At 41.1% G+C, this 15113-nt stretch overlaps 2 pseudogenes; both read right to left on the reverse strand.

The window, feature by feature from the left end:
- Nucleotides 1-690: 690 nt before the first annotated feature.
- On the reverse strand, nucleotides 691-1960 carry LOC137235241 (dolichol-phosphate mannosyltransferase subunit 1-like; annotated as a pseudogene).
- LOC137235242 (dolichol-phosphate mannosyltransferase subunit 1-like) lies at nucleotides 1541-8032 on the reverse strand (annotated as a pseudogene).
- Between the last annotated feature and the right edge of the window lie 7081 nt (nucleotides 8033-15113).

Below are 15113 nucleotides of genomic sequence, written 5' to 3' on the forward strand. Positions count from 1 at the left end.
GCATGAGGATCATCTATGTCGTATCTCGGACGACGCCAAAACCTAGTCACCATTTTGGCTAACAAATAACTTTGCGTCGAGTCTTGTAAAGATAGGTATACTTTTTGGGACGTCCTGAATGTGTTCGTATCCAAATGACCCAGCCCAGGCAATTGAAATATATGTACGTATATTTTCAAGGTTCATGCTGTTTAACAAAATCTTGAAGTAATTTCGATATTTGAGGGTGATAGGGAATTTTATATTTACTTATAACTGTAGCAGCTAGACACTTAAGATTCATAAAATTCATTAGAGGTATTGTATTGGCTGGATTGCTTACAAAGTGAATGGACGCTCATTCCGATTTATTTGGTTGATCTAGGTCCCCGCCATGTTCCAATAGCAACGATATAATATCATTAGAATAGATATATGGTTGCACAGCAACATTTAGTGGCGTTGATTTTGGCCTCATTTTTGGCGTTAACATTCATTCCACAATCGACTAGTAGCTTAATAACTTTTGCATTTGGAAACACAATCGTTAAATTGTTTTCATCATTCAAGTAACCACTCTTTATAACACTCAAGCGAGATACACACAAATGTAACACTGTATCGCAAGTGAAAGCCCTACGCACATTCGCGCGTACTAAATCTCGCACAGAACAAAATACTCATTTTTTCTGTTCATGCGTTGTTGCTGTACTACTTACTACGCATTGCAACTAAATATAATAAATTTTTGGCAAATTGAATAATTTCTGTTCCGCCCAGTTTTGAGGTGCCGTACACGCGATCCACAAATGTTATAGGTACTTCACCAATACTGAAGCCATGTTGACGTGCGCGTACTAACATTTCCATTTGAAAGACATAGCCTTTCGAAACACAACTGGCAATGCATTTCTCGAGCACGTCCTTTTTATCTAAACGAAATGAACCAGTTAAATCCGACGCATTGGGACGCAGTAGAATTTGCGAAAGGAAGTTAGCTCCACGAGATATGAGTTTACGTTTGAAGTCCCAACCAAAACCCCACCATCACCTCTATACCGTGTACCTGAGACTATATCATAGTCCTTTGTAGCTTGAAGCTCAATGAATGCGGGAATGAATCTCGGATGATGGCTCAAATCCGCATCCACTATTATAATAAAATCTCCAGTGGCGTGTTTGATACCGTGGATGTATGCAGTACCAAGACCCAATTTGGATTCGCGCGGTTGCAGCACTATCGTCGGTTCCCCATAGATTTTTTATAGATCCTTAGCTACATCTAAAGTTCCATCTGGACTACCATCGTCAATTACTATAACTTCATATTTGTAACCACTTTCGCTGAGGTATTTGACAATTAGCCAAACTATAATTGGCAAATTTTCTTTTTCATTATATGTGGGCAGTAGAATACTATATTTATGACCACTTGTAGGCATTTTATTTTTAAGTTTGTTGCTTATAATTAATAACTTACTGGGGAAAACAAAACAAAACTGCGAGCTGCTGCGTGTTGTTCGAAGTAGGAAATTCCACATCAGCCTGTGCTGGACAAGGACTATTTTTTGCGTCGCATTGCAACAAAAGAGGCTTCATTAAACATACCACGTAATTGCTGTTGCAGTATGTGTTCCACCAATTTGACACTTTCTAGGCGTGGGTGATCGCTGTCGCCGAAACTCCGCATTATGTCGGAAACTTCTGGTAACAATGTGGCTGGTAAATCATCTCCTACGGCGCCGGCTGCTGGTCCGGCCACTATTGCCATTTTTTTGCCACCGCCATCCACCTGAAAAAGAAAAAAATAAAGAAAATGAGTTAAAAATCTGAAATAACCTAAGAAATATTTATTTCAGTAAAATTATTGCAAAATATTTTACCACTTACCTTTTTTGTCCAGCAATGCGTCAAATTCCACATGAATTGAAGCAAAAACGGTAAAATGAATCTTTCGATTCATTTTTGTTTTTGCTTCATTCTCTATACTGGAATGTTCAACCAACGTATGTATGTATGTATGATACATACAAGAAAACGAGAAACGACAGAGTTGCCATGTTACCCAACTCGACCACCCAATGGTGCGTTTCTTGTTTGCGTCTGTCTAAGAGTAGAGAAGACAACACAAGGTTAAATCACAAGAGCCCCCCCCCCCCCCCAACCTAACTAATCAGGCCGAAATCATATGAAGGATAATATAAATCCATTTATTATTTTTTTTTCTTTCAACAAATATTAAAGTAAATTACTGCACAGCCGTAACTGAGTGGCACAGAAACCCACTTCAGTGGCGAAGACGGCGATGCACGGAGAGCGCTGCGGACGACGCATACCGCTTGGGGCAACTCCAACACCGATACGGGTAAAATTGCATATGCCCATTTAGATGGGCAATCAAGCCTCCAAACGACCGAAGATGCCGTTGGCACACACGACATCGATACCCCCCCTGAGGCGTTGGACCCTGTGCTGGCTGCGGCTCCCACAACACGTTCTCGTGCGCCTTATGGAACCTGGCGTACCAAGCGGTGGTGCTCCCGCGTAACTTCACCACCAGAGGCGTCTGCAGGGCCCTACTTGTCGCAACACCTCCTCCACCGCCTGCTGCACCAACTCGTCCGGCGCGTGGCAGATATAGGAACCCCTCCGCCGCTCCGGGTATTGGACATCCGCCACCACCTGGATTGGCTCCTCTTCCCCAGTCTCCAAACACACTAGAAGCAGTTGCATCGGTTCCATCTGAAACGAAAAAAAAAAAATCCATTATAGAAAAAATTATCAAAATCCGTTAGAAATTTGTCATACTTACGTTTTACCAGCTTGAAAATCCTTTTCCAAATAACAATGTGGTGAGGGTAATTTATCCACCACAATCCTACATTAATGTACCCTGGAAAATTCCTGTTACGGGAAAACAACTGAATGGCAACCCGCAACAAACCAACGGCAGCCTCATTAGTGCTGTCATATTAAGAAAGAAAAAAAAGCGGATACCGATAACTACACCAAAGCAGTACCGAAAACCGCAAAACATCAGAATCGGTACTGACGTGTTTTTGCCGAATATAGGCATCTACTGCAGTACCAGGCAGTCATACACAACAAAGGAACTCAAAAAAAGGGGAGGACAAAACAAAGAAAACAACCTTTCCTCGCAAGTCGACTTTGCCGGACCCTTCGACATTAAAAGTTACCGCGGCAGAGGGTGTCGACTATCCAAAGGCTATGTCTGCCTTTTCGTGTGTTTTTCCACACGAGCGATTCATCTGGAGGCCACTACTGACCTCAGCACCCCATCATTTCTTGCGGCTTTTGCCCGTTTTATATCTAGACGCGGATGTCCCAAAAACGTCTACTCCGACAACGGTACAAACTTTGTCGGAGCTTCACGATCCCTACGATCGGAATTCAAAACTTTCATGGCACAAGCCCGAGACAATGCTGTCTCGAAGTACAGCCACCAGTCACTCACTTGGCATTTCATCCCTGCGGGCGCTCCCCACATGGGAGGGCTGTGGGAGGCTGGAGTCAAAAGCTTCAAAAGCCACTTCAAAAAGATAGCCTCACCACACAAATTTACATTCGAGGAATTCCATACACTCTTGTGCCGCATCGAGGCATGCATGAACTCGCGGCCGCTCAGCCCGGCATCCAATGACCCAACGGACCTTGAGCCGCTTACTCCAGGTCATTTCCTCACTGGCAGCCATCTACTGGCTCCGCCAGAGCCGGATGCTAGTGAGAGCCCTGCCTCGATGATCAATCGGTGGCAGAAACTCAAAGCCCTCCATCACACTTTCTGCAAGCGATGGAAAACCGAATATCTATCCGAACTTCAAAAAAGAGTGAAGTGGAAGCATCCCAAACAAAATATAAAAGTGGGAGATCTGGCTGTCCTCAAAGAGGACCACTTATCTCCCAACGAATGGAGGTTAGGTCGAGTTGTCAACGTACACCCCGGCGAAGATGACCGAGTACGCGTAGTCGACCTCAAAACCGAGAAGGGTCAAGTCAGACGACCTTTGGTCAAACTGATCCTTCTTCCAACGGAAGAGACGGATTGCGAGAAGGCTAAGTGCTCCTCCTAACAATCCCTCCGTTCCTCCATACCCCTCCCTTCAAAAAAAAATCAAACCCAAAACACTATTTCCCCCGACTACCTACAATTAGAGGCCCACGGTTGGTGATAGCATCGAAAGCATATTAAGGAACCCACGTCTTCGTGTCTCTCTATCCCTAAGCTTGTGTTTCTCCCGAGCCATATATTATCATCAACCCCCCGGTCTCGTGAGGGTGCGAGTCTACCGGAGGGGAAACCTAAGGCGTACTACGCGATGGCAATGGGGAAAGGGAGCGCGGGACATGAAGACGCGTTCAACCACGCGCCGTGATGCCCCCCTATCCCTAAGCTTGCGTCGCTCCCGCGGCCCTAATTATAATCAACCACCCCGGTCTCGTGAGGGTGCGAGTCTACCGGAGGGCGATCCTACATCTTATTTTTCTTTTTTCGCACCCCCGGTCTCGTACCGAGTCTGCCGGAGGGGGAATCCTACACCTAGCTACTTGTGGGCAATGGGGAAAGGGAGCTAGAGACACGAGGACGAATGGGAGCTTACCAAAAGCTCGCAAAACAAAAAGCAAAACTGAGGCTTCATAATAACACTAACCGGGGGCCCCTTGCAGAAAACACCCAATTTCACCCGCTCCCCAGAGCGAATTCACTCTCTCGCCCCGAGCGAGGACACCAGAAACCATCCCATTCACTCGTTATCCCATAACGAGGACATCATAAAAATCTACAACAGAAGGGCGAACCGATCTGCCACGGAACCTAAAGGCGTTCAGCCCATTATCTTTCTTAACCCAGCTCTCGTTCACCCCGAACGAGGCCAACATAACTTAACGCAGATTCGTTATCTGCCACAGTATCTGCAATTAAGTTTGCATTTTACGTACCCAAAGAATTTTATTCATATCGTCACCAGAATATCCAGCGATTCCAAAAATATTCAAATAGAAATAAAGTCGAAAATTAAGATACTGAAGATGTGCCATAACACCTCTTATTGGATTTCTAATAAATAATTTAAAAATGGCTCCAAACTTAATTTGGAAGTAGTTGGACAATGTGTACTGCAATGCATATACACAAAATAGGCGTCCTCAACGTTGGTGATATTGCATAAGCCGATTCAAAAGTTTGCTAAAAGTTGTATTTGTGACTACGTCACTTTTAAGTATCATAGGGAAATCCATTAAAATCACAAGAAGTTTGCTCCGCTGACAAAGTTCTTACGACAAAATGCATTGCACTCATGCTCCTATTGGGAGGTTTGGCAACAAATTTGAGATAGTGCATTTTTGAATAAAATTCTGACGTGCGGCATCCCTAAACAATGTCTGAAAGAGTGACCAACCCAACATGACCTTATCAATCACGAAATGTTCAGTAGAAACCGAATCATTTCCCCCACAACATATTGGCACTGGCAAAACCATTATCACTACTACTAGACTACTAGATTCGTCCCGCTTACTGGATTACGAATGGGAATTTCAAAAACCCCAATCAAGAAAGGAGTCGTTTCGTAATTTCACATAAGTCAAAAAAAAATTTTTTTTTGGAAGTGGGAAAAAGTTCACTAACCTTGAGCAGTATCCAGTACCCCTTACCACGGGTGGGGGGAAGTGCCAGACTTACAAAAGGTCGCTGAAAGCGGGAGTGCATTCCACCGGGTGGATACTTCCCTTACCTCGAACAGTATCTGATACCCCTTACCACTGGTGGGGGGAAGTGTCAGACTTGAACGAGGTTTTAACAAAAAAAAAAAAACCGACTAATGTTATTTTTACAACTTTACGCAGTATCTGCTACCCCTTACCACTGGTGGGGGGAGGTAGCGGACTGCCGCAAAGCTTCCCGGTTATTTTTCGCGAAAATGGGATGCGTTGTTGATCACAAAAGAAAAAAAAGGGAAAACGCTTCTCAACAATGAATTAAAACAGAACCAGAAACATTACTAATGGTGTTCCACTTTTAATTTCATATTTTACCTTAAACGGAAAGAATTCATACGTTTACGATATGGAGCATGAGGATCATCTATGTCGTATCTCGGACGACGCCAAAACCTAGTCACCATTTTGGCTAACAAATAACTTTGCGTCGAGTCTTGTAAAGATAGGTATACTTTTTGGGACGTCCTGAATGTGTTCGTATCCAAATGACCCAGCCCAGGCAATTGAAATATATGTACGTATATTTTCAAGGTTCATGCTGTTTAACAAAATCTTGAAGTAATTTCGATATTTGAGGGTGATAGGGAATTTTATATTTACTTATAACTGTAGCAGCTAGACACTTAAGATTCATAAAATTCATTAGAGGTATTGTATTGGCTGGATTGCTTACAAAGTGAATGGACGCTCATTCCGATTTATTTGGTTGATCTAGGTCCCCGCCATGTTCCAATAGCAACGATATAATATCATTAGAATAGTTATATGGTTGCACAGCAACATTTAGTGGCGTTGATTTTGGCCTCATTTTTGGCGTTAACATTCATTCCACAATCGACTAGTAGCTTAATAACTTTTGCATTTGGAAACACAATCGTTAAATTGTTTTCATCATTCAAGTAACCACTCTTTATAACACTCAAGCGAGATACACACAAATGTAACACTGTATCGCAAGTGAAAGCCCTACGCACATTCGCGCGTACTAAATCTCGCACAGAACAAAATACTCATTTTTTCTGTTCATGCGTTGTTGCTGTACTACTTACTACGCATTGCAACTAAATATAATAAATTTTTGGCAAATTGAATAATTTCTGTTCCGCCCAGTTTTGAGGTGCCGTACACGCGATCCACAAATGTTATAGGTACTTCACCAATACTGAAGCCATGTTGACGTGCGCGTACTAACATTTCCATTTGAAAGACATAGCCTTTCGAAACACAACTGGCAATACATTTCTCGAGCACGTCCTTTTTATCTAAACGAAATGAACCAGTTAAATCCGACGCATTGGGACGCAGTAGAATTTGCGAAAGGAAGTTAGCTCCACGAGATATGAGTTTACGTTTGAAGTCCCAACCAAAACCCCACCATCACCTCTATACCGTGTACCTGAGACTATATCATAGTCCTTTGTAGCTTGAAGCTCAATGAATGCGGGAATGAATCTCGGATGATGGCTCAAATCCGCATCCACTATTATAATAAAATCTCCAGTGGCGTGTTTGATACCGTGGATGTATGCAGTACCAAGACCCAATTTGGATTCGCGCGGTTGCAGCACTATCGTCGGTTCCCCATAGATTTTTTATAGATCCTTAGCTACATCTAAAGTTCCATCTGGACTACCATCGTCAATTACTATAACTTCATATTTGTAACCACTTTCGCTGAGGTATTTGACAATTAGCCAAACTATAATTGGCAAATTTTCTTTTTCATTATATGTGGGCAGTAGAATACTATATTTATGACCACTTGTAGGCATTTTATTTTTAAGTTTGTTGCTTATAATTAATAACTTACTGGGGAAAACAAAACAAAACTGCGAGCTGCTGCGTGTTGTTCGAAGTAGGAAATTCCACATCAGCCTGTGCTGGACAAGGACTATTTTTTGCGTCGCATTGCAACAAAAGAGGCTTCATTAAACATACCACGTAATTGCTGTTGCAGTATGTGTTCCACCAATTTGACACTTTCTAGGCGTGGGTGATCGCTGTCGCCGAAACTCCGCATTATGTCGGAAACTTCTGGTAACAATGTGGCTGGTAAATCATCTCCTACGGCGCCGGCTGCTGGTCCGGCCACTATTGCCATTTTTTTGCCACCGCCATCCACCTGAAAAAGAAAAAAATAAAGAAAATGAGTTAAAAATCTGAAATAACCTAAGAAATATTTATTTCAGTAAAATTATTGCAAAATATTTTACCACTTACCTTTTTTGTCCAGCAATGCGTCAAATTCCACATGAATTGAAGCAAAAACGGTAAAATGAATCTTTCGATTCATTTTTGTTTTTGCTTCATTCTCTATACTGGAATGTTCAACCAACGTATGTATGTATGTATGATACATACAAGAAAACGAGAAACGACAGAGTTGCCATGTTACCCAACTCGACCACCCAATGGTGCGTTTCTTGTTTGCGTCTGTCTAAGAGTAGAGAAGACAACACAAGGTTAAATCACAAGAGCCCCCCCCCCCCCCCCCCCCAACCTAACTAATCAGGCCGAAATCATATGAAGGATAATATAAATCCATTTATTATTTTTTTTCTTTCAACAAATATTAAAGTAAATTACTGCACAGCCGTAACTGAGTGGCACAGAAACCCACTTCAGTGGCGAAGACGGCGATGCACGGAGAGCGCTGCGGACGACGCATACCGCTTGGGGCAACTCCAACACCGATACGGGTAAAATTGCATATGCCCATTTAGATGGGCAATCAAGCCTCCAAACGACCGAAGATGCCGTTGGCACACACGACATCGATACCCCCCCTGAGGCGTTGGACCCTGTGCTGGCTGCGGCTCCCACAACACGTTCTCGTGCGCCTTATGGAACCTGGCGTACCAAGCGGTGGTGCTCCCGCGTAACTTCACCACCAGAGGCGTCTGCAGGGCCCTACTTGTCGCAACACCTCCTCCACCGCCTGCTGCACCAACTCGTCCGGCGCGTGGCAGATATAGGAACCCCTCCGCCGCTCCGGGTATTGGACATCCGCCACCACCTGGATTGGCTCCTCTTCCCCAGTCTCCAAACACACTAGAAGCAGTTGCATCGGTTCCATCTGAAACGAAAAAAAAAAAATCCATTATAGAAAAAAATTATCAAAATCCGTTAGAAATTTGTCATACTTACGTTTTACCAGCTTGAAAATCCTTTTCCAAATAACAATGTGGTGAGGGTAATTTATCCACCACAATCCTACATTAATGTACCCCTGGAAAATTCCTGTTACGGGAAAACAACTGGATGGCAACCCGCAACAAACCAACGGCAGCCTCATTAGTGCTGTCATATTAAGAAAGAAAAAAAAGCGGATACCGATAACTACACCAAAGCAGTACCGAAAACCGCAAAACATCAGAATCGGTACTGACGTGTTTTTGCCGAATATAGGCATCTACTGCAGTAACAGGCAGTCATACACAACAAAGGAACTCAAAAAAAGGGGAGGACAAAACAAAGAAAACAACCTTTCCTCGCAAAAAATTCACATTTTTTTTACAAGAAATTTTTTTGTTGTTTTTTTTTCCCCTTTCCGTTTTTTTTGGGCACTGTTTTCTGGCGGGGGGAAGGACTTGTTGTTTTTCAACAACAAACATCACAAACAGTCATTATAAGGGCTCGGTACAAAACAATCCGAGTTCCGAAATAAAACAATCCCGACACGACAAAATCCCGAAATGGGAAAAGTTTACTGTTTCTACCGGCCTAGTGTGCTACTGCCCCAGTGACCTAGTTTTTTTTTCAAGGGCAAGCAAATACATATATGTATATATATATATACTCGCACACCACAAATTCACCATACCAGCTGTCAGCTAACCAAGAAATACACGACAGAGTTGCATGGTACATTTAGCATAATGGTACGTGCAGATAGAACGCGTCATGAAGAACGCATCGCCAATCTGCATGTAAGCACCGGCAGTTGGTACATTTTCCAATTTAATTACGATGTTCGCTCTTCGTCATGAGCTGTCGCACAAAATTAAACCAATACAGTCGTCAGCCTCTCCGGTTCGTTTTAAACTCGGTTTATTCATATATTTTGACGTAGGTTTGTTAATAAAACACCACGCGCGGGTGGCTTGGAATCACGTCCGCTCCAACCTCCCACACACCGCAATCTTGCTGGTTTTTGTTGAAACACATAAGCTGCTCGAAATCACAGCACTAAATACTTTGCAAAAAAACGCTCTCGTCACTCCACGTCATTTGACTAGTCATCTTACGGTGATGGGTTATATTCGTAGTCACATTTGCATGGGCGTGGGTAGGGTTTGTGACCAGGTGTTTTGTAGGGTAATAATATAATACACAACTGACGAAATGCATGCGCTGCAGCGAAAACGCGCATCACCCAACCAACCTCACGGCCACTCGCCTTGGCACATCCATAAAAATGCCACAGTCGCCCTGAGAGCGACACGACACGTTATACGCTGGAACGGAGACCTCGGCCTCTTCGTCCAGCCCAGAAAAACCTCAAAACCATCGAGTCTGGAACGGAGACCTCTGCCTCTTCGTCCAACCAACAAAAAAAAAAACCGCAAATCTGGAATGGAGACCTCGGCCTCTCCATCCGGAACGACAAAAACCACAGAATAACAAAAAATGGTGCCAATCTGGAACGGAGACCTCGGCCTCTTCGCCCAGCCTTACTGGCCATCGACTATACACATATTACATTCTGAATTTCTATATTTAAGAATTATGTATAATTCAATGGCAAGAAATATTCACTTACATCTGTTCACCACCGTTAACTTTTATCATCCTAGCTTAGGTGGCATGCTAGGCAAGTCGGAAAGGATTCCCGGCCATTTTGCGTCGCAGACGAACTCCTCATTTAGATTAAGTTTAGTGTGTAAGTCTTATAATAATTTTTCTCGTTTCAGCGGAGGTCATTGGCGGAAAACGATGTTGCGTATCGCAAGGGGGGGCCGGCATGTTTAGGCAGGATGCCTAACTTTTCCGCATCTGATTGCGACCCCCCCAATGCAACTCTGCAAATCGATACTCGATACTCGAATTAATTTATAACCACCCACACCATCACCCTCATGCATGTGCATGCATGTACATGCACGTGTATGTGTGCTTTTTGTCAGCACTCATGCATATGCATGTCGGGGTTGATGTGTGGGTGCCTTTCCCCTCCAAAACGGAGGATTTTGCGGGTCAACGGTTGTAGCTTGCTATACAACCGGCCTCTTTGATTTCAACAGCCAACCAGTTAACATCTGCCGCCAGCGATCTCTGCCGTACTTCTGCGTTTATTCAGGTAATATTGTAACTATTGCTAGTTTTACATTTACCCAATAAATCACATATATTATAACGAGAAATCTCGTCTATTTGCTTATTTTCATTTCCAACCCGCTTACTCCCGCTGAGATCGACCCGGTGCGCCCACCTCTCCAGGATTAGACGCACACCGGCCGAACATTCCATTTTCTAAAAAGAGGAATGTATTTAGCTTAAATTCTTAAATGTGTTGCTGATAAAATTAAGAATTCACAGGAACATTTGTAATAGACCATATAGATAACCTGCGACTCGTGCGTACTGACCTGGCCAGAAATATTCAGAAAGCCTTTGAAAAATCAGAAAAGAAGTTCAAAGTAGGTGACGAAGTATATCGTCACAACTTTGTTCAAAGTGACAGCTTGAAGAAATTCAATGCCAAACTCGCACCAGTTTTTATCAAATCCTCCGTTCTTGCCACAAAGGAAATAAGATCTACAAATTGCGTGACATAATTAATGAAAAAGTACGTTGGTATCATGGAAAAGATATAAAGTGTAAGCAAGGCTAAGCTAAATTTTGGGAAACAACTTCCCATAAAAACGGATTTAGTGACGGCTGCAGATATATTTTGGTAATTACTATCTAACCATCCTCTTCTAAAATGACGCCACAATTTCGTGTCTACATAAGGCGCAGATTTTTTCCAGGAACCGTACGATATGTCGAAAAAAATTGTCGAAAAAAAATTGTCGAAACACAAAGGCCGAATCGTTAAAAACCTATTTATACAGACAACTTTTTTTTATCGAATTAAAAAATGTCGAAAAAAGAAAAATGACCGAAAATGACCGAAAAAATCGAAACTGGTATACTTAACGGAAAACTCCAAAGTTTCATTACAAGGCAGCGTTTTATTATTACGGTTGTAAATTATGACAGCATCAAAAAAGCTATACTTGTACAATGAATGGTGGGCGTTAAGACGGCGCCAATATAAAAAATCTGGTTGTTAATCACAATAACGTAATTTTTGGAAATAGTATTCATATATAGTATATACAAAGATTAAAAAAAATACAAAAAAAGAATAAGGAGTTAAACTTAACTCACAAAAATTTATCAAACTTCGAAAATTGTTTGCCAAAATTTATAGCTTATTATAAATATTTGGTTCACTCTACACGGTATATCCATATATACATGCACGTTGAATTTTTTGGCTATAACAGATAATTGCTTTCATTAATTTCAAATTAATGACACAAATTACATAACATAATTTCGGATATACTAAACAAACTAAATTTATTTAAAAGTTAAATTTTAACAACCACAAATATATGGAAGTATCTAGAGTTACGAATAAATTATGTACGTACGCATTAGCATACCGAAGTGGAATTTTTGTATACTCTGTCTTTTTATCAAGAATATTTCGAATGCGTTCTTTTCTATTTTGATATACTTTTTTAGGTTTTGTTGCATCTTCAGTACTAATTAAGCTGATTTTATTGAGAAAATATTGAGAATGATTTGTTGTGCGTACCCCCGGGTTAGGGGGTTAGAATATACCTGCGGTAGGTATACCTGTCGTAAGAGGCGACCAAAATAACAAATAGAATCAAGAAGTTGTGTAGCCCAACCCTTTCGAGGTGTTGCCAGCGCATTATATAGCTTCTCCAACCCAATTGTCAACCTCAGCTCTCCTTGGCGAAGCCTGCTTCATTAACAGAAGGGGATCTGACGACGCCGAACTCCTCATGGATCTAGCGGGTCATACCAAATAGTTCCCGAGATGGTCGGGTCTAGTACCGGAACGAACAGGATATGCATCCGGCAAAGGACCATCAACATCGACAAGACTCCCCAAGGACTTCGGGGAGTTTCTTTATCGCTACAACAAAAAACAACAACATTCGTTGTGCATATTTAGGTTTACCGATAGCCCGCATATATTAAGTTGGAGCATTTACAGGAATAACACTCTGCAAAGCAGAAAGAACAAGTAAAGGTGTCTAAGTTCAGGTGTAACCGAACATTATATATGAGCTGCTACGCGTGAGCTTCAATTACATATTTCATTTCAGATAAATTACTTTTCTGCATAACACGCGGCACCGCCAGCTTAAAAAAAACAAGTAAGGACCGCAAGTATTTGATGAAAAAGTTTCTTATCTGAACAATCGGTTGTATGAGATATATACTATAAATACCACCGATCTCTATGATTTTTTCAGACAACAATGTATGCTATATACGTAAGCATTTGGTGAAATGTGAAGCTTCTAGCTGTTAAAGTGGGGCTGAAATTGCAAAAATATATATATTTACTATATATATACTATATATACCACCATATATATACCACCGATCTCTATGATTTTTTCAGACAACAATATATGCTATATACGTAAGCATTATTTGAAATTTGAAGCCTCTAGCTCTTAAAATGGGGCAGTAATTACGAAAAGTTTTTTATCTGAACAATCGGTTGTGGGGGATATATACTATATATAGACCGATCTCATCCATTTTTTAGACAACAATATGTGCAATATACGAAAGCATATGGTGATGTTTGAAGCTTCAATCTGATAAATTGAGGAAGATATGACAAAAATCCTCTTTTTCTCAAAAATCGGTTGTATGGAGGATATATGCTATAGTTGTCCGATCTGGCCGGTTCCGACAAATGTCTAATCGGACACCTAAATATACCCGCTCACCAAATTTTATCAAGATACCTCAAAAATTGAGGGACTAGTTTGCATACAAACAGACAGACGGACATGGCTAAATCAACTCAGCTCTTCATCCTGATTATTTCGTTATACTTAATGGTGGGTCTATCTATTTTCCTTTAAGGACTTACAATTTTGAAATTCGTGCCAAAGTTAATATACCATTTCATTTTCATGAATGTTATAAAAATGTCTTCTCATTTCCTGTGACAATAAAATTTGATAAGTGAAATGCAAAACTATTTTGCTAAGTTATAGCTTATAATGTCGTAGACTAGAGACCCTTTTAAATTTGTTTTATATCTAAGTTGCCGTGGTCTTTAACCGATACCGTCCGTTTTTATTAGAAATATTTTCTACTATAGAGAAAATTTGTGTACCCAATTTTATTATGATCCGTTAATTTTTCTTCGAGTTATGGCTCCCGAAACATAGAAAATTGCTTAGTCATAAAAGGGGCGGTGTCACACCCTTTTTCAAAAATTTTAGTGTTTTCCAATTTAATGTTATAATTCAAGTAAAGTTCTATAGATGCAAAGCTCGTTTTCGCTAAGATATAGCTTATTATTTTCGTCTAAGGCCCTTTTAAAAATCTTTTATATGAAAGTGGGTGTGGTCTTTAACCGATCTCGTCCATTTTTTCTAAAAATATTTCCTGCTATAGGGAAAATCTGTGTACCCAGTTTTATTACGATAGTAGTATGTAAATGGTGGTTCTAACTCAAATGGTGCAAGGAAAAATGTGAAAGGAAAAGTATATACACACCGACACACATATATATATACAGCAAAACAATTCCGCTAGGTGTCGCATCCGTTCTTCTGGTTTGTGTTCTGGCCGATCTTCCGCTAGGTGTCGCATCCGTTCTTCTGGTTTATGTTCTGGCCGATCTTCCGCTAGGAGTCGCATCCGTTCTTATGGTTTGTGTTCTGACTGATCTTCCGCTAGGTGGCGCATCCGTTCTTCTGGTTTGTGTTCTAGCTGATCTTCCGCTAGGTCGCACAACCGTATAGAAATACCAATAAACATTCAGATTTGTCTCGACCGCTAAACGAGAATGGCACTCTAGTTCATTTATATAAATTGGACATCTTTTCGGTAAAAAAAAGTAGTTAATTGTTTAAAGTCGCTCAGCACTCATCTATATTTCACGGATAAACATTTTATAAGAATTTTCAACCGTGTTTAACCAGGATCACTTCTAGTAAACAGTAATAAACTTTAATACTTATACATCGTTACTTCTTTAACACCGTTGCTTACTGTAGACATATTCCACATTATGAATCAAGCTCTTAAGGATTTAAAAGCAATTTCAAAGGAAAAGAGCTCGAAAAAGCAACTTAATAAAAAAATAAAAATGTATCCGTGTAGTTCTTGTGAAA

The sequence above is a fragment of the Eurosta solidaginis genome, chromosome X (genome assembly GCF_040869045.1).
Source record: "Eurosta solidaginis isolate ZX-2024a chromosome X, ASM4086904v1, whole genome shotgun sequence".
Taxonomy (NCBI): Eukaryota; Metazoa; Arthropoda; class Insecta; order Diptera; family Tephritidae; genus Eurosta; species Eurosta solidaginis.